Genomic DNA, 20,410 nt, shown 5'->3' on the forward strand with positions numbered 1-20,410 from the left:
CACCTTTATGGAGTACTCTTTCTGTAGATAGATCTCCTCCTCAGGGAAGCCTTCCCAGACTACCCTGTGGTCTAAAGTAGCCTGCCGACACTGTTCATCGTTAACACACCATCCTGTTTTCTTGTTTTCAAGGCTCTTGTCAATTACCTGAGATTACATTTCTCAAGTACATGTTTACCTGTTAGGTATCTGTCTTTTCCTCACTGTATATAAGCTTCACGAAAGCAGGGACCTAGAACAGTACCTAACATGGCACATTCTAAACGTTCGATCAATATTTGCTAAATAAACAAATGAATACTAGGCACCCAGGAGCAAAGCCCACAGATCCCTGTCCTCAAGCAGCTAACTGCCGTCTTGGGGGGGAGGGGGTTTGCTACCTGGATGACCTCGAGCAAGCAAGTTCACATCTGACTCTCAGATTTCCAGCCTGTGAGTAAACTAATAAAGGTACTCACTCAGTGCAATTATTGTGAGAATAAGGTAATACACACGAGTCGTTTTGTGTAAATGTTAATTGCTATTATTCTCAAGCTACCCTTGAACGGAGAAGAGAGGGGAGTTACCTACAGGAAGACAGGGAGAACAGCATGTGTTAAGGCCCTGAGGGGGAGTGGGCTGGAGCTGAGCCCGCAGGACTGTGGCGCAGTGGGGGGTGGAAAAGACCGCCTGCTCTTGGAGACTTGAAACACTTTGGACTTTATCCTGAGATCAAAGGGTAGAACTGAAGGATTTTTAACAGAGAAGTGACTTGGCTCAAATTACATTTTTAAAAACACCTCTCTGGCTACAGAAAGGAAAAGGATTAGAGGGCGGGGAGGGAGAAGACCTGGAAGTGATGGCCGCTGGGGTAGTGGCTATGGAGATGGAGGAAGTGGCTTGACTTAAAAAAAAAAAAAAAAAAAAAAAAAGAGTGTGATTTGTGATTAACTGGATGTGGGAAGTGAAAGGATAGGCATCACAGAGGGTTCCCAAGGTTCTGGGAAATCAAGAAAAATGAGGATCCCCCCCCCCACATCTAAACACAGGGGTGTCACTTAATTCGTCTTAGAAGGGGGAGATATGCTAAGTCACAGAAAAAGCCACCTGGACCCCGGACCTGCAAAATTCAAACAGGATTTGATCCGAGTTAAAAGCAGGCCTGGGGGGGGGGCACCTGGGTGGCTCAGTGGTTAAGCGTCTGCCTTTGGCTCAGGCCATGATCCCAGCTGGAAGCCTGCTTCTCTCTCTCCCACTCCCCCTGCTTGTGTTCCCTCTCTCGCTGCCTCTCTCTGTTAAATAAATAAGTAAAATCTTTAAAAAAATAAAATAGTAAAAAAAATAAATAAAAGCAGGCTGGGAAGAGGCTGGACAAATGACCAGGCCAGGCAACCTGCTGAATGGGAGAAGATATTTGCAAATGACATAGCCGATAAGGGGTTAATATCCAAAATATGTAGAGACTTAGACAACTCAACACCAAAAAAAATCCCAAATGATCTGATTAAAAATGGACAGAAGACCTACATGGACATTTTTTTAAAAAAGACATACAGATGACCCACGGACACGTGAAAAGATGCTCAATGTCACTCACCATCAGGGAAATGCAAATCAAAACTGCAGTGAGATATCACCTCCCACCTGTCAGAAGGGCTAGAATCAAAAAGACAAGAAATAATAAGTGTTGGTGAGGGTGTGGAGAAGGAACCCTCTTGCACTGTTGGTGGGAATGTAAATGGGTGCAGCCCCTGTGGAAAACAGTGTGGAGGTTACTCAAAAATAGGAAAACTGGGTGCCTGGGTGGCTCACTTGGTTAAGCGTTTGCCTTTGGTTCAGGTCATGACCTTGGGAGTCCTGGGGTCAAGCCCCTCTGTCCGCTGTTGGGCTCCCTGCTCAGCGGGGAGCCTGCTTCTCCCTCTCCCTCTGCCCCTCCCCCTTCTCATGTTCTCTCTCTCTCTGTCTCTCTCTCTCAAATAAATAAATAAATAAAATCTTTAAAAAAAATAGGAAAACCAAATGATCCAGTAATTCCACTACTGGGTATTTACCGAAAGAACATGAAAGCGCGAATTCAAAAAGACATACGCACCCCTATATTTATCATAGCATTATACATAGTCAAGATATGGAAGCAACCCAGGAGTCCCCTGATAGATGAATGCATAAAGAAGATGTGGCATATATGTACACAATGGAATATTCCTCAGCCATAAAAAAAGAATGAGATCTTATATTTGGGACACTCTGGATGGACCAAGAGGTTACTAAGTGAAGTAAGTCAGACAGAGAAAGACAAATATCACATCATTTCACTTTTACGTGGAATCTAAAAAACAAAACAAAGGAACAAACAAACAAAAAGCAGAAACAGACCCATAAATACAGAGCACAAACTGATGTTTGCTAGAGGGTAGGGGGCAAAATGGGTGAAAGGGAGTGGAAGGTACAGGCTTCCAGCTATGGAATGAATGAGTCACAGGGATGAGGGTACGGCATAGGGGACACAGTCCATGGTACTGTAGTAGTGTTACCGGGGGACCGATGGGAGCTGTGCTTGGGGTGAGCACACACAAGTACAGGTTGTCCAGTCGCTATGTTGTACACCGGAATCTCAAGGAACGTTGTGTGTCAACTATACTTCAGTTCCAAAACAAAACAAACAAACAAACATTTACCAGGCCAGTGATCAAAGAAGGAGGCCTGGGCACATCAGTTCAAATCTGCCTTTGCTGGAGTGGGGAGGGGTGTAATTTTTTTTTTCACTGGGGCGGATGCTACTCTTAGTAGGTCTGTACTTGATAGATGGTGTGACGTGTCAAGAGCAAGACTGTGCCCAGGGCTGGGAAGAGGAAGAAGAAAAGACTTCAAAGTAAAGAGATGGAGATGGGCATAGGTCTCTGCAGCTGACGATTTTGTAGTATAGCAAAAATAGAAAAGCTTCGCCTTCCTGCTTCATTCGTCATTCAACAAACTCTATGAGGCATTCCTAAGAGCCAGGCTCGTTCTGCTCTGGGTAATGCTGGGGACAGAACTATGGGCTAAACATTCACAAACCAACTTGTCCTTCTTGGGGAGAGACATAAGGAACAAATAAGTGTGTGTGTGTGTGTGTGTGTGTGTGTGTGTGTGTGTGTAAAACTTGTGAAAAGTGTTTTGAATCTAGAGACCTTTTGAAGGTAAGAACAGGGGAAACCCAGCCCCATCCTCCCAGCAGGAGGCTGATTCTACCTACAAAAGCTCTCTTCCCTATAAGCACAATGGTTCTGCCCCTCAGGAAGGAAGACCCTTCCTTGTGCACAGACAGCGTCTATGAGATCGTAGAGGTTTGGTTCAGACAAGCTGCGAACTTTGGACAGCAGCCGTCACATTTCTGGGCCTCCCCCTCTGTATGATGGGATCAATAAGCCCTTTAATGAAGAGGGGCCTGGTATCTGATCCCTGGAGAAAAGACATCTTTCCTTTCCCGTCCTCCCCACACCGAAAGCTGAGAATCTGCGTGACCCTTTGCCGGCCTTTACAGTTAGTCGAAAATGCCACGAATAAACCACCATTTACTGAGCACTGACTATGTGTAAGCCATCGTCTTCAAACCTCAAACCAGGACTAAACGCGTGTGGCATGGCCAAAGACCAGGGCATTAAAAGAAGGAACTGACCTAAAACACCCATCATCTGTGGAGGTCCAGGGTATAAACGAGGAGGTTCATAGCTGCTGTCTTCCTGTTCAGGGCCCCGGCTTGGATGCCAACTAGATGGAGAAGACATTATCTTTTCCCTGGAACTGGTCTCAATCCTGTGGGAACAAACTGACTCCCAGATCAATTCTTACAACCCAATGCCTGTGGAGTTAAGTGCCACGGACAGGAGGGGACAGGAGCCCCAGGTCCTCGGGGAGGGACTTTCCACACTGAGGCTGAGGATCAAGGAAGATAGCCTGTAGGAGGTGACAGTGGAGGTGAGCCTTTAAGGGAGATTAGTGTTTGAGAGGGTAGAAATGGAACGGAGGCAGGGAGAATATTCTATAAACAGAAGTCCAGAGATGGACAGGCCATGTATTAGCCTGGATAAGTCACTTCACATTCCTGGGCCGCGGTCTCCTCACTGGTAGAGTAGAAACAATACCACATATGTAAACGTCCACGCAGTGCCAGGCATAAAGTAAGCAGTTGGCGGACAGTGGTTTATACAACACTGTGTTATGACAGCATGACCTTTTCAAGGTCGCTGTGAGCGGCCCCATGAGGCTAGAATTTAGGGGGATGTGTGTGCGCGCGTGCGTGCATGCGTGTGTTGTGTACGTGTGTGTGCATGTGTGTAGTGAGGAAGGAAACTGCAAAGTAGAGTTGAGCGTTTGCAGAGGTCCTTGAATGCCATTCTAGATTGTTGCATTCCCCAGAAGTAATGGACCTGATGCTATTATTTGGAAATAATGACAGTAACAGCTAACATTGCACAGCGCTTCCTCCACGCCAGGCGCTAGTCCAAGCCCCGTAGAGTAACTGGCTGAGCTCATAAAGCTGGCAAGAGTGGGTTGAGACTTGAGTTTTTCTTGCTCTAAATCTCATGCTGTCAAAAATAATACTAATAATAACGATGACTACATTTACCGAGGCTTACACATACCATTTCGTTCCATCCTCACAATGGTCATGGAAAGTCGGCGCTATCACCAGCTTGACAGATGAGGGAACTGAGGCTTGGGAGGTTGTCTGACGTCTGTAGCCTGACCACTGGTAGCTGGTAGAAAACTGGGAACCGTGGAAGCGTGCCACTCCTAACTCCTTCAGAAGAACCTGCGGCGGGGGGGGGGGGGGTACTTGATTGACAGCTGTTGTCCCTTCGGCTCCACCATCACATTCAAGCAGGGCCCACAGCCAACAATGAGCGTGGTGGAGGTATGTATGAGTGCCGGCCTTTTCCTGTCCGGCAGTGGACTCTTCTAATGGATATCCTCGGCTCACGGACTCCCTATCTGCCTGCTCGAGATTTCCTCAAAACTGCACTGCAGTATGGGAGCTCCTGGGTGGCTCAGTCAGTTAGGCGTCTGACTCTTTTTTTTTTTTTTAAGATTTTATTTATTTATTTGACAGAGATAGAGACAGCCAGCGAGAGAGGGAACACAAGCAGGGGGAGTGGGAGAGGAAGAAGCAGGCTCCCAGCGGAGGAGCCTGATGTGGGGCTCGATCCCATAACTCTGGGATCACGCCCTGAGCCAAAGGCAGACGCTTAACCGCTGTGCCACCCAGGCGCCCCAGGCGTCTGACTCTTGATTTTGGCTTAGGTTGTGAGATCAAGCCCCACGTCAGGATCCATGCTGAGCGTGGAGCCTGCTTAAGATTCTTTCTCTCGGGGCACCTGGTTGGCTCAGTCAGTTAAGCATCTGCCTTCAGCTCAGGTCATGATCCCAGGGTCCTGGGATCGAGCCCCACATCCGACTCGCTGCTTAGTGGGGAGCCTGCTTCTCCCTCTGCCTCTCCCCCCCTGCTCTTGCTCTCTGTCTCTCTCATAAATAAATAAAATAAAATAAAATAAAAAGATTCTTTCTCTCCCTCTTCCCCCCACCCCGCCCACTCGTGTGTGTGCGTGCGCGCGCTCTCTCTCTCTCTCTCTGTAATACAAAACAAAGCTGTAGTCTGAAGCTCTTCCTTCCCGCTCATCTAGCAGGTGTCAGACTTAAGTCATGGTCTGTCGGCTCTCCCTGAGAGAGCTAATATTTTTGCTCCCACCTCCCTTATCCTTCACAGGCATTGTCCCAATAAATGTCTCATACGCCGAATCCCCCCTTGGTGTCTGCTTCTTGGAGAACCCCAACTAACACACCAACCACACACTACAGACTCTCAACACACCTGCCTCTTGCGGAGGGCCCTTGAGGTTGACAACGCAGTTCATGCCCACAAATTCATTTCATGTTGACAAAAAGCATGTTCAGTAACTCAGTGTCTGAACAGCTGGGAACAGGAGTCTGTCATAAAAGTCTGGTGGCCGTAAGCAGGGAGAAGAGCACCCAGGTGGGACAGGGATATACGTCCTGCCCGGGGTAGCTCTGCAGGCCAGCACCTTGGCTTCCTGACCCATGATCTGGCTCCGGCACAGAAACAGACCCAGAGAAAAGAGGAGGCTTTAGCAGCCTCCACTCAGAGATGGACCCAATCGTCCCTCAAAAGTAGCCATCCACCTTGCTCTAATTCATACTCACTATGCTGAGTTCTCACTTGAAATTTGATGTCTGGAAAGAACTCACTCCCCGAGGGGAGGTGATCTTGGCAGTTGGCAGAGTTAAAGCCACATGGATACCTTATATGAGAGAGCCCTAAATTTCTAGACCTTTAGATGGAAACCTCTGTGTCGCTCAACATCACTTGGGAGCTTCTTAGAAACACAGCATCTCAGGTCCTACCCCTACACCTGCTGAATTAGGATCTGCATTTTGTCAAGATTCCCAATAAAATTTGAGAAGCTCCATTCTGTTGTGCTCTGCCCCCTCTGCCCTTCCCTGGTCTAGGTAATTGTGATATCCATGCAATGCGATATTATTCAGCAATTTAAGAAAAACATACTAGCACATGCTGCAAAATGAATCAACCTTGAAAACATCATGCTAAGTGAAAGAAGCCAGTCGCAAAAGATAGCACATTGTAGGATTCCATTTACATAAAATGTGCGGCAGATGCAAATCCATAAAAATGGAAAGTAGATTGGTGGTTCCTAGGACTGGGGGTGGGGAGAAGCCGAAGGGAAATGGGGAGTGACTGATAATGGGTAGGGGGTTTCATTTTGGGAAGATCAAAATGTTCTAAAACTGGTTGTGATGATGGCTGTACAACTCTGTGAATATCCTCTAAACAATTGAATTATGTGCTTTAGATGGGTAAATTGTATGGTTTGTGAGTTACATCTCAATGAAGCTAGCATATATATATAAAAGAGTGTCTGGTTCACAGAATTGTTGTGAGGACTCAATAAAACCATGTGTGTAAGGTAAGAGTAGCTAGACACAGACCCTGCCCTTGAGTAGCTCATAGTTTATTGAAAGAAATGACAAAGGCATAAGAAAAAACTATCTGAAAATGAATGAACAATGATTCCTGAATGAGGCACAGACTACATGTTGGGCAGCCCATAAGAGAGAGAAGTAACCTGCCCATCCATCCATCCATCCATCCATCCATCCATCCATCCTCCTGTCCGTGCATGCAGTAATTACCTGACATCTATCATATGCTGGTCATTCCATCTATCCGTCCATCTGTCCATCCAATAATTACCTGATACCTATTATATGCTGGGTACAGGGAGCCGACATGACTGGCATGGGAGACAGGCAAGCAAACAAATACGTTCCATTGCAGCATGAGGAATGCCTTGGAGAGGACACAGTGTAGGTCCAAGGGAAGGGATGATAATTAACTGCGAAGGCCAGAAAAGGGCTCTCCAAAAGTGGACATCTGGGCCCCTCTCTTTGTCCTGATATAACTTACTTACTCTTTCAAACTAAAAAGCAGTTCTTGCTCATCAAAACATCTAGGAAAGAGAATAAAGATAGTTTACCTTAAAAATAAATCTGTCAGTTATTTTACCAGCAAAAACAGGAGGGGTTTATTCAGAAATAGTAGAAAATTGCTGTTTGGAACTCCTGAAAAACAGCAAATGCAGGAAGAGGCTTTCTCTGAACTCCCCTTATCTGCCTAAAGACAGATCCTCCAAAAGGACTCAATGGTAATCAGTCCTCTCCCCCAGAGTTTTGTCCACTGAGGAAGACTGACTCATCACAGAAGAGGAGACTAGAAGTCAACACCACACTCAGACAAACTTTGTCACAAACCGTTATGTCTCTCATCTAGTCTTCTAAGGGACTCTTCACCTTTCCTAAAAATCATTTGCTCTCCCCGAAGAGGCCTATATCCTCCCTCCCCTTCCCCTATCAAAATGGGTATTTAAGCCTGAATTCTAAGCCATCTCAGAGAGTTACTTGTTTTTTCCCAAGTATCTCCTGTGTATGCCTGAGGTATACATCTTAACAAACTTGTACTTTTCTCTTATTAATCTGCCTTTTATTGCAAGGGTCTTGGCCAAGAACTCAGAAGAGTAGGGAGAAAATTATTTTGCCTCCTGTATAAATGCAGTGGAGGGTGAGGGGAAAAAAAGACACTCCCGGGTTTCTAGCGTAGGGTACTGGAGAGATGGCAATGGCTCTGTGAAAGATGGGGACTCAGGACGGAAGGAGGATGACCAGGAAGAGCTGGGCATACAAGCCTAGGGGGCCCTCAGAAGAGAGGTAGCAGGCCAATATTTGTCACCTGGACCAATGCAATAGCTTCTTAGTGGCTCTTGCTGACTTCCAGTCCGCTTTTCATTCAGCTGCTGGAATAGACTTTTGAAAATCCTTTCCCCTGTGTAAAACCCTTCAAGGTTTCCCACTGCTGTTAAAATAACATCTAGACAGGGGCGCCTGGCTGGCTCAGTGGGGAGAGTGCGCGACTCTCGGTCTCGGGGTTGTGAGTTTGAGCCCCACGTTGGGCATGGAGCCAACTTAAAAAGAATAAATAAACAGTTAAAAAAAAATAACATCTAGCCTCTTTACTGTGGCTTACAAGGCCCCGTACAAACTCATGGATGCCGTTCTCTCCAATCCCGTCCTACTTTATGCCTTGCCTCCCCCGTTCTAGCCGCATTGCCCTTCTTTCGGGTCTTGTTGCCCAAACCAGAAGAACCCAGGCATGGTGCGTCTCTCCTCTCACCCCATCCCCCAACCACATGCAGCTAATGGGTAAGCCCTAGATTCTGATCCCAGGCCCACCCAGCTCTGCCTTCCGCACCAAACGGTCTCAGCTTAGGCTCCTCTCCTCTCCCTTCCACTCTGCGTAGCAGCCAGACCTATCTTGCTAAAGTGCCAATCCAGACCTGCCACTCCCCCGCTTCATCCCTTGGGCATCTCGTCATTGCCTTCAGAACCAACTTCAAATGTCTTCACAAAGTCTTCCAAACTGCCTTGCTTCTGCTCTTCCAGCTGTCCTTATGCATAGCCCACCTCTGCCTCCAGTATAGCTCCAGGCTTTTGACAATCTTCAGGTCCAACCGGAAAGCACCTGCTCTGGAAAGCATGCCTCCTCTCCCTGTGTGGACGTGCAGGAAGTGCGCCCTTCCCACCGCACCCGCGCTGGTGGAGGGGGGCGGTCTTGTTCACCTTGGTATCCCTCCTGGTAGTTTAGCCCCGGGGCGGCCCCTGGAGCAGCTCTCCTCCCCAGCTCCCTCAATCCCAAAGCTGATGGAACTGGAGGAGCAGAGGGCAGTTTTGCAGGAGTCTTAAGAGCGGACAGGTTTGGTTGTTTTGCAGAATGGAGGAGTAATGGTTTGGAAGCAGCAATGGAGAAGGCCACTTCTGGTGGGGGTGGGGGTGGGAGAATGGGCAGACGGGTCTGCAGGGAAGCAATGCTAGGGGGAGGTTGAGTTTTCCAGAAGGTACAAGGTTTGGGAGCGAGGCAGGCCCTGGAGGGTGGAACCAGTGGTTAAGGGTGCAGACTTTGGGTCCTTGAAGTTTACAAGCCATCAACACGCAGGTGATAGAAACCATGTAACCCACTTAGTTCCTGAACCGCAGGCAGAGTGGTAGTCGTGGGAGCCCTTGTTGTTGGATTGGAGACCACAGGGCCTGACCGGATGTGACGCAGACATCCTAACTGTGGTCAGCCTGAACTGGTCCGTGAACCTGGGCTTTCGTGGGTGCACTGGACACACTGTCCAAATTCCCAGCAATGCGGGTGCTGATACCGAGGTGGGAGGATCACAGAAGAATCCGCTTATCTGGGAAGGCCTTGAATCAGCACGGGGACACAAAAGAAAGGAGTTTTGGGTTCGGATGGGGGGTGGGGCTTGTGTGGGCGCTGGTGAGAAGGCCAAGCCGCCCCGCCTCGCAGATGCCCACGGCTCGCCCCCGATGCCTACAAAGCCCCCGCACCCGTCTCCCTCCAGCGCCAACACCTACTCTGCAAGCAGCAGCCAGAATCATTTTTCAAAAATGTAGATGAGACCGTGCCGCTGGCCTCACACAGCTGAAATGCTGTTACAGGCTTCCCATGGCTCTTGAGACAGGAACGGGTCATAGTATTTTCCAAGCTGCGGTGGTAACGGGGATGATTTTAGGTGGGACATGGAGGAATGTCAACATTTTTTCAATTTCAGCTGTGTATGAGAAAAAATGTAAGTGGAATGTCAGTCCTCTGACTTCATGAATATTCTTGCTCAGGGTAAGGATACAAAGGGAGTCAATTTAAAGACAATTTTAAAGGAAACAATAGTACAAATGGGGTCCCATAAACAAGGTATTCGAATGATAGAAGCCCCTCCCCAATCTCATCTGGGTCTCCCTGGCTCTTGCTGTAGGGCCTGCAAGTCCTTCAAGATGTCACCCGCTAGTCCGCCAGGAATGTTCTGGATGTTTTCCCTTGGTTCCCCACTCCCACCCCATCACTCGTGCTTGGGATCTCCACTGCAGCATCACCCTCTCTGGAGGGGTTTTTCCTGTGGTTGGGGCCTATCTCACAGGTTCTGCCGTTGGCCCTTCCCAGCACTTTCTGCTGTTTGTGATGACTCCTTTTGCGTCTGGGATTAAATTCACTGCCTCCCCCAGAATGCAACCTTCTCGAAGCTGGGCTGTGTCTTACACACCATTGTAGGCCCAGCACCTAGCAGAATGCCAGTCGTGTATGAAACACTCATGTCAATGAATGAATGAATGAACGAATGAGCAAATGGATGAGCCCAGGGACTTGATCTAGAGGCTTCTGATTGTTGGTGCCACCGAGCTGTGGCTGCCTCCATGGAATTCGGAGGCACCAGCTCCAGCCTTTGAACAAGAGGCCCCACATTTTCATTTTGCACCAGGCCTCACAAATTATGTAGTTGGTCCAGAGGGTTCAAGAAATTAGGAAGTGAGGATGATAGGGTTGGCATGGGCAGGGGGAGGGGGAGGGGTTTGAAGCACGGCTAGGAAGGAAGGATGGATGGGGTTGTAGCCTCTCTCTCTTTCTTGACCTAGTTCTGGCTCTGCCACCAGGGATCAGGGAGACCAGATCTGAGCCCTCTTCCCGAGCGGCCCCAGCTGTGCTGTGCAGGTGGGGTCAGGGGCTTCTGCCCCAAGTTTCCAAGTGCCTCCAGCCACTCCTCCCTGGCCTTGGGCTTGGCCTCTTGCTCCCAGACTCTCCCCACCCCTCATTGTTTGCTCTTCTCAGACACCTCAGATCTCTGATGCCAGACCTTCATTACAGGAAGGTTTAGGTCCTCTCTCTATATAGACGCCACATGGAGACTAATATATATTTATACATATATATTATATATCAGTCTTAATTTTTAAATTCTTAAATATTTATTTTCATTATTTTTCTAAAGATTTTATTTATTTATTTTGAGAGAGAGAGAGAGGGCAAGCGAGAGAGCACAAGCAGGGGGAGCAGCAGAGGGAGAGGGAGAAGCCGACTCCCTGCTGAGCAGGGAGCCTGATGCGGGGCTCGATCCCAGGACCCTGAGATCATGACCTGAGCCGGAGGCAGCCCCTTAACTGACTGAGCCACCCAAGCGCCCCTTCAATATTTTTTTAAAGCCTGGAGAGGGGCGCCTGGGTGGCACAGTCGTTAAGCGCCTGCCTTCGGCTCAGGGCGTGATCCCGGCGTTATGGGATCGAGCCCCACATCAGGCTCTTCAGCTATGAGCCTCTTTCTTCCTCTCCCGCTCCCCCTGCTTGTGTTCCCTCTCTCGCTGGCTGTCTCTATCTCTGTCAAATAAATAAATAAAATCTTAAAAAATAAATAAATAAAGCCTGGAGAATAATGTAACAAACACCCATGTGTTCATCACCCAGAGTAATCGACTGTTAACATTTTGGTTCCAGATATAGTTTTTACATAAAATAAAGAGAACACCACAGATAGAGCTGAAGGCCCCTTTGTACCTCTCCTGGGTTCAATTCCTCCCCCTCCCTTGATTCCCAGGAGCTGCTGTTACTATTAATCCAACGTGTATCCTTCTAATCTATTTCTAGGAACAAAAGGAGTGTGTGTTCCTAGGAGCACTGTTTGTAATACCAAAACGTGGAAACAACCCAAATGCCCATCAACTGATGAATGGATCAACAAAGGTGGTCCATCCACATAACAGAATATTATTAAGCAATAAAAAGAAATTTCCAGGACCACCACATGCTGACTTGGATCAGCCTTAAAAACATTGTAAAGGAAGAAACCAGACACAAAAGCCACAGATTGTAGGACTCCGTATCTACGGAGTAGGCAAACGCACAGAGAAAGGAAATGGATTTGTAGTTGCCAGAGTGGCTGCTGGGTGGGGAGGAAGGAGGAGTAACACGTGACTGCCCAGTAGGCATGAGGCTCCTTTTTTGGGTGATAAGAATGTTCTGGAATTAAATGGTGGTGATGGTTGCACAACTCTGTAAATATAATAAAAACCGCTGAAATAGGGGTGCCTGGCTGGCTCAGGCAGAAGAGTATGCACCTCTTGATCTCAGGGTCGTGAGTTCAAGCCCCACAGTAGGTGTAGAGATGACTTAAAAATAAATAGAACTTAAGAAAAATCATACTGAAATGCACATTTCAAAATGGTTAAGATGGTGAATTTTATTATGTGAATTTTATCTCAATAATAAATAACCAGAACGTGATTTTTAAATGTTTTCCTAAGGTCTTGCATACTGTGGATTATTTCTGCACCTTGTTGACTCACTCACCGTTGTATTGATACATGTAAGTCGGCCTGGTTCATTTGTTTGCTGCTCAGATGTTTTTTATTGGAGCACATGCCATCCTTTTTTTTTTTGTTTCCTACCGGCGGACATTACAGTTGACACAATTTTTCTGCACTAGCAGTGCTGCCGTGAACAGACTTGACAATGTCTCCTGGGGCACATTTGGGAGAATTTCTTTGGGGGTATATAATTGCTGGATTGTAGGGAATACACATTTTCAAAATATTGTCACATTGCTCCCTAAGTGGTGGTGTGGATTACACTCCCATCGGCAGCCTGTGAGTTTCCGAGAGTCCTTACCCAAAGCCTGTTACTATCAGACTTTGATTTCACCTATCTGATGGCTGTGCAGTCTCAATTTACTGCGGCAGTCCCTTTATTTCTAGTTAACTTCTTTTTTTTAATTTCTTTTTCCTTTCTCCTTCTTTCTTTCCTTCCACCCTTTTCCCCCTTCCTTCCTTCATTCTTTTCCTTTCGTAGTATTTTCCAGGCTCTTTGGACCTTTCTTTCTTTTTTTTTTAAAGATTTTATTTATTTATTTGACAGAGATAGAGACAGCCAGCGAGAGAGGGAACACAAGCAGGGGGAGTGGGAGAGGAAGAAGCAGGCTCATAGCGGAGGAGCCTGATGTGGGGCTCGATCCCATAACGCCGGGATCACGCCCTGAGCCGAAGGCAGACGCCCAACCGCCGTGCCACCCAGGCGCCCCATCTTTGGACCTTTCCACTTCCATATGGATTTGGAATGAGTTTGTCCAGACCATGAAAAGATTTTTTGGAATAGTTTTGAAATCATTGATTTTCTTGCAAGCTACTCACATCATTACTATATTGAGTGTTTCCCTCCAGGAGCAAATGATATATTTCCACTCCTTTAGATCTTCCTTTACTTCTTAAAATAGACTTTATTTTCTAGAGTAGTTTTAGGTTCACAGCGAAATTGAGCAGAAAATACAGAATTCCCATATGCTCCTTGCTTCCCACACCCATAACTCCTCCACCGTCAACATCCCCCACATCTGCACACCCCACCCCAGAGTAGTACGTCTGTTACAACCGATGAACCCATATCGACACATCGTTGTCATCCAAAGTCCGTAATTCACATTAGGGTTCACTCTTGGTGTTGTGGATCTTACGTGTTTTGACAAATGTGCAGTGGCATATAAGCAGCGTCCTAGCGTCATATGGAATAGTTTCACTGTGCTCTGCCTGTTCCTATCTCCTCCTCTCCCACAACCCTTGCAGCCACCGATCTTCCATCTCCATAGTTTTGCCTCTTCCAGAACGTCCTATAGTTGGGAATCATATGGTATGTATCTTTTTCACATTGGCTTCGTTTGCTTAGTGAGTAATGCATCAAAGTTTCCTCCGTGTCTTTTCATGGCTTGATAGCTTACTTTTTTTTTTTTTTGGAGCTGAATACTATTCCATTGTCTGGATGTGCCACAATTTTCCACTCATCTACTGAAGGAGATCTTGGTTTGTTTCTGAGTTTTGGCAATTATAAATACAGCTACTACAAATATCTGTGTGCAGGTTTTGGCATGGACATAAAGTTTCAGCTCATTTGGGTAAATATCAAGAAGCACGGTTGCTGAATTGTATGGTAAGAGTATGTTTAGGTTTGTATTCCTTTACATAAAAAAGTTGTATAATTTTCTGAGACAACACCGAGCAATTGTTTGTTACATATCTTCCTAGGTCTCTTCTAATTGTTGTTGCTATTGGAAATGGCATCCTTTTGATTATGTTTTCTTGTTTCCTGTTGCTAATCCAAGAAGGATTCAATAAGAGCGCTACCGACTTATGCACAATCATCTACTATTCAGCAAGCCTACCAGTTATTCCTATTAGTTTAATACTTCGATGTAGATGCGTTTATTTTCTAGATATAAAATAAATCATATGCACGTTAGCATGATCTTAACTCTTCCTTTTTTATTTCTCTAACTTCAATTCTTTCTATTATTTTATTACATTAGCTAAAAATGCCAGTACAATTGTAAATAGAGAGCATTCTTATCTTGTTTTTTTTTTTTTTTTATGGGAATGCTAGAGTTTCACCCCTAAGTATGATGCTTGGATATTTGGCAAATATCCTTACCAAGTTGATGTGTTACCCTCTTCATCTTAATTTTCTAAGATTAGGGGAAAAAGTGTTTAATTTCATCAAATGATTTTTGCACATTTATTAAAGTGATCATACACTTTTATTCTTTTAAGGTACTAAGGCTCAGAATACAGGAATTGTTTTCCTGGTGTTAAACAATCCTTGCATTTTTGGCTAAACTCTATTCTATACTTCTATATAATATGGATTCTATTCTATTTTTTAAAAGATTTTATTTATTTATTTGAGAGAGAGCATGAGAGCACAAGCAGAAGGGAGGGGTAGAGGGAGAAGCAGACTCCCCGCTGAGCAGGGAGCCCGATGTGGGGCTCGATCCCAGAACCCTGGGATCCTGACCTGAGCCAAAGGCAGACACTTAACTGACTGAGCCACCCAGGCACCCTCCAATGTTAATATCATCCAAAAATACTCTCAGAGATCTACCCAGAACAATGTCTGACCAAATATCTGGGTACCCCATGGCCCAGTCAGCTCGACACATGAAATTAACCATCATATAGGGAGAATTTGTTCTTTGAAGGTGTGGGAAACCTTCTGTAAAACCTCCCGAGCCTGATAACCTTGTCGTGTGTGCTTGTTTGGGCAGGAAGGTTGAGTAACTTATTTTTCATGAGGATCATTCTTTGGAACCGTTCTGCCCTCCAGGGACCAACACGGGCTAGTCTTCCCTGTTTCCCTTTAGGGAAGCCTGATCTTTACTTAGGATCCAGGGGACTAAAGAAACCAGGAACCACGGGCTATTCTATTTTGTAGAAACTACCCGCTTTGGGGCTACCCCTATCCAGGCATTATGTATTTAGCATAGCAGTTAAAGGTGTTATTTTTATCTGACCACAAGAGGGCAGTAATGGATCAAGAACGGACGCAATATAATAAAACGGCTAACTTGTGGTAGATAAAAAGATTCATTTTTCCTTTTCTGTTCATAAAGACCCTGAGACTTTGGGAAACTCAGAAACTTGTCTGAATCATATATTCCAATATAGAGAGAAAATATGGAATTTTAACTTAGCTCTGGCTCCAAAATTCATTGCTTCTACTATGGGTACAGTAAATAACTACTCTTAAGTCATTCATATTTTCATTCATTTGAGAGCAAGATAGCAGAGTGGCTAAGAGTTCAGTCTTTGGACTCAGCTGATCTGGATTAAAATTCTGGCTCCATCACAGACTAGCTAGCCCCATGAGGGCCCTGTGCCTCAGCTTCCTCGTCTGTCTGTGGGGATATTAGGAAGGACCTCATAAAACCTGCAAAAATGAAGTGAGACATGAACAAGTGCTTAAAACAGCGCCTGGTACTTAGTAAAGGCTTAATGAATTTGAGCTACTGTTATTATTAACTCAGCCAATATTTATTAAATGACCACCCTGTTCTAATGCCCCTGCTGTATGTACTGGGGCTGGAGACTGGCATGCCTGCCTCCCGCAGCTTACATTCTAGGGAGGGAAACCCGCAATAAACAAAATTTAGAAATTTTATGTTTTTCAGTATGAGTAATGAAGGTGGCCAAAAATAGAGCATGGGGGGATGGGTAGTGCCAGGGGCGGCTTGAAATTGAAAATGGGCTGTCAGAGAAGGCATCACGAAGTGACATCAGGCAGAACCCACAGGAAGTGAGCAGGGAACATTGGATATCCAGGAGCCACGTGGATATCCGGGAGCAGAACATTCGGGCAGAGAGAAGAGTGAGGGTGAGGGCCTGAGACAGGACGAGGCCTGCCTTCAAGGACCGGCAAAAGAGACCGCGTGCTGTTAATTTTGTGTGTCCTCGTGGCCAGGCCGTGGTGCCCAGCGCTTTGGTCAAACTAGCTGTTGCTGTGAAGGCACTTTCTGGATGGGATGGATGTTGCCATCAGCAGACTTGGAGCAGGGCGGGTTACCTCTGCCGTGTGGGTGGGCCTCATGCAACCCTCTCGAGGCCTTAAGAGCGAACACTGAAGTCCTCCTGAGCGAGAAGGAAATGCTGCCTCCACGCGGGAACACAGAACTCCTGCTGGAGTGTGCAGCCTTCAGACCCCAGACCCCAGCGACTCTTGCCCGAATCTCCAGCCTGGGCCGGCCTGTGGAGTCCAGACTTGCCTGCCCCGCACGGTGGGAGCCAAGTCCTGCAAAGAAACCTCTCTCCGCATACACGGTCTGCATCGTCTCGGCCCCGTTTCTCGGAAATCGTCCGCCCCGCGCGGGCCAGGGGCGCAGAAGACGGTGGGCGCCGCGGGCCCGAGGGGGGGCGCGGGGCGGAGCCCACGGTGTGGGGCCTTGCTGCCCCCGGGAGGGCGGCGGCCTTTCCGCGGGCGGCGGAGTCGTCGGGCGCTGCTGAGCAGAAGGGCGGCCTCATCTGACCTGCGTGCTCAGCCGCCCTGGCTGCCGCGGCGAGAACGGACCGAGGGGCGAGGGCGGAGCAGGGGGACGCGAGGAGGCCACCGCCGGGACGCGGGGACAGACGGACACGCGCTGCTGGCCCGGACCGGAGGACAGAGAAGCGGGTGAGGCCAGGGCTGCGCTGACGGGCTTCGCGCACGGAGCGGTGCGGGCTGTGAGGACAAGAGGGGTCAGGGACAACCTCGGGGCTTTGAGACGGAGCCGCCAGAAGGACAGCGCGGACATTTCCCGAGACCTGGAGGCGCTGGGGGGCGCGGTCAGGGCGGGGGTGCGAGTCAGGAGTCTGGTTCCGGACGTGCTCTGCTGCGAGGCCTCGCGGAGCCGCGGCCGCGGCGTGTCCACACCTGCGCTTCGGCGCTTGGGCGGCGACGTGCGTCGGGCAGCACGGAGCCTCCTGGCCCGAGACCACCGACCACACAGGGGGGCGGGCGGCGCTCCGCCTGGGGCTCGGGCCTGCGTGCCCCCGTCCGTCCGCAGCTCACCAGGGGCTGCGCCTGGAGCCCCTGCGGCCCCTTGCACCGCCCCCTGCGCCGCCCCGCCGGGGTCCCCCCACCCAAGCCGCGGGCTCGGGGCCCAGGCGGGGCCGGGGACCCCCACACATCCTCCCCACGGTTCTCTGCGCGGGGTCATCACACTGCGGGTCAGGGTTTCCCAGAAAACAGGAACAAACCCCAAACCCGGTTACCCATTAACCCAGGCCTGAGCGAGGGCCGCGTGGACGGGCCTCGTTTTCTCAGCCCAGCTGGTTACAGTTGGTCCCGGGAAGGCACGTGGGTTCCCGCTCCTGTGCCAACCTCCGTTAATGAGGTGTGGTTCTGGGTGGTGCCGTCTTAACAAGAGGGAAGGGATGTAGTCATCGATGAGCCGTGTCTGCTATGGGGACAGGATCTGAAAGTGGCCGTTCGCGTGCCTCGTCTACCTGCAGATACTCACGGGTCTTGACTTACGAGGGCCCGTGCGGTGTGGGTCAGTCAGCCCGCTTCCTGAGATTCTCACTCAGAAAGGGAGATGCTTTCAGTCCTGCCTGAATCAAACAGAAGAGACCCCAAAGCCAACGCGTGTCACCGTTCCACACACCCCACCAGCTAGAGAATGAGGGCTTCCCAGCAGCCCTTTGTATCAGAGAACCAACTACAGGAACAGAATTGCAGGCCCTGGGGAGGACATGACTGGCGACCCCAGCTCACCGCTGTCTTTCTTAGTGGGCAGGTGACCTCCCTGAATCAGGAGGTCTGTGTTTTGAATTAGCTGGACCACATCTTTCAACCAGCCTCAGGAAGGCAAAGAGTTAATGAAATTCTGCTATCCGAATGAAACTTTCTTCCTTAGAGGCCACGTGATGTGGGTCTCCAAGTTAACCCCAGGCAGATTTAGAATTAAGCATACAGCATACCAACCCAAGAATCAAAACTTTAGCATTACTCTTTCTGTTTTTCCTTAAAGATTTATTTATTTATTTATTTGAAAGAGAGAGAGCACAAGTGGGAGGAGGAGAAGGAGGGGAGAGAGAATCTCAAGCGGACTCTGCACTGAGTGTGGAGCCCCATGTGGGACTTGATCTCACAACCCTGAGATCACGACCTGAGCTGAAACCAAGAGTTGGACGCTTAAAGAAATCTATGTATATTAAGTTTTTTATACAAATCGACTTTTAAAAGAACTTAAGTTTTACGATATTTATAGGGTGGATTTATCAGATTTATACAAATGATCTAAATCCTCAGGGAAGTTTTGTTTGTCTCAGATAAGTGAGTCAGTATCACAATGCATTTATAGATGCACCTTAAAGTATTTGAAGACGAAGTTTGTTAAAGGCCATTAGGAGCCCTTGCCAAAATCTGCTACATCTTGAAAGAAGATTTCTAAGCCGAGTTTTAAAGGTTAAGAAAGAACTAGTGTTTTGATTTAGTAATTTTAATGATAGAAAGGAATTGTGGACTCTAAAAATAAACTTCTGAATAGTCTTTCTGTGCTCCAAAACCCTCAGGAGGGGACGCCTGCCTGGCTCAGTGGGTTAAGCTTCTGACTCGGTTTCGGCTCAAGTCATGATCTCAGGGTCATGAGATCAAGCCCTGAGTTGGTCTCCGCGCTCAGTGGGGAGTCTGATCGAGATTCTCTCTCTCCTTCTCCCTCTGCCCCTCCCCCACTCTTTCTCTCTCATAAATAAATCTTTAAAATAAACCATCACCAAATGACCATCAACAGATGAATGGATCAACAAACGGTGGTACGTCCATTCAGTGGAATACTACTCGGCAGTAAAAAAGGAGGGAGCTTATTCACAGAACCTGATGGATCTCCAAACCATTATGCAAAGTGAAGGAAGCCAGACTCCAACAGAAAGCAGATGAGGGCTTGCCAGGGGCTGGGGTAGCACAAGGTGATTGCCTGCCAAGGGTGGAAGGGAACTTAGTAGGTAACAGAAATGTTCTATGTCACGATTATGACGAACTGAGTGTGCACATTGTCGACTCATCACATTGTCCATTTAAAATTGGTGAACTTATTGTATGTAAATTATACATCGATATTATTGCTTTTTAGAAAATAATACTATTCTCAAGGTCACCCAAACCTCCATATTCCACATGAGGAATAAAGCAGGGTCACCTTCTGAGAATGGACCAGAAAGGGGAATGGGTTGTGAGGAGAGAGGCCGAGGAATAATGTGCTTGTTGTAGAAAGCCCAGAGCCAGCTGGTGGAGAGGCAGAGTGGGCTTCCATGTGAAATTTCTGACTATGAATAAATCAGACCAATGACTTTTCTAGTCAGTTTAATGACTCTTTCCCAGCAGGTGTGGACAGGCAGGAAGTCGGTTGTAACCCAGATTCAGGTTTTGTCTGGTGTATTATCCATTGCTGTGTGACAATTACTTCAAATTGAGTGTGTTAAACAACACACATTCATTACCTCACAGTTTCTGTGGGTCAGGAGGCCTGGCACAGCTTACACGGGTCCTCTGCTCAGGGGCTTACAAGGCTGTGATCATGGTGCAGGCCAGGCTCATCTGGAGGCTTCGCTGGGGGGAAAACCACTCTCAAACTCATTCAGGTGGTTGGCAGAATTCACTTCCTTGTGCTATATGGTGGGGCCCTGGCTTTTTGCTGGCTGCGGTTGAAGCCTGCCCCTGAGGTCCCAGAGACCACTCACAGCAC

Source organism: Ursus arctos, unplaced genomic scaffold (assembly GCF_023065955.2).
Source record: "Ursus arctos isolate Adak ecotype North America unplaced genomic scaffold, UrsArc2.0 scaffold_32, whole genome shotgun sequence".
NCBI lineage: Eukaryota > Metazoa > Chordata > Mammalia > Carnivora > Ursidae > Ursus > Ursus arctos.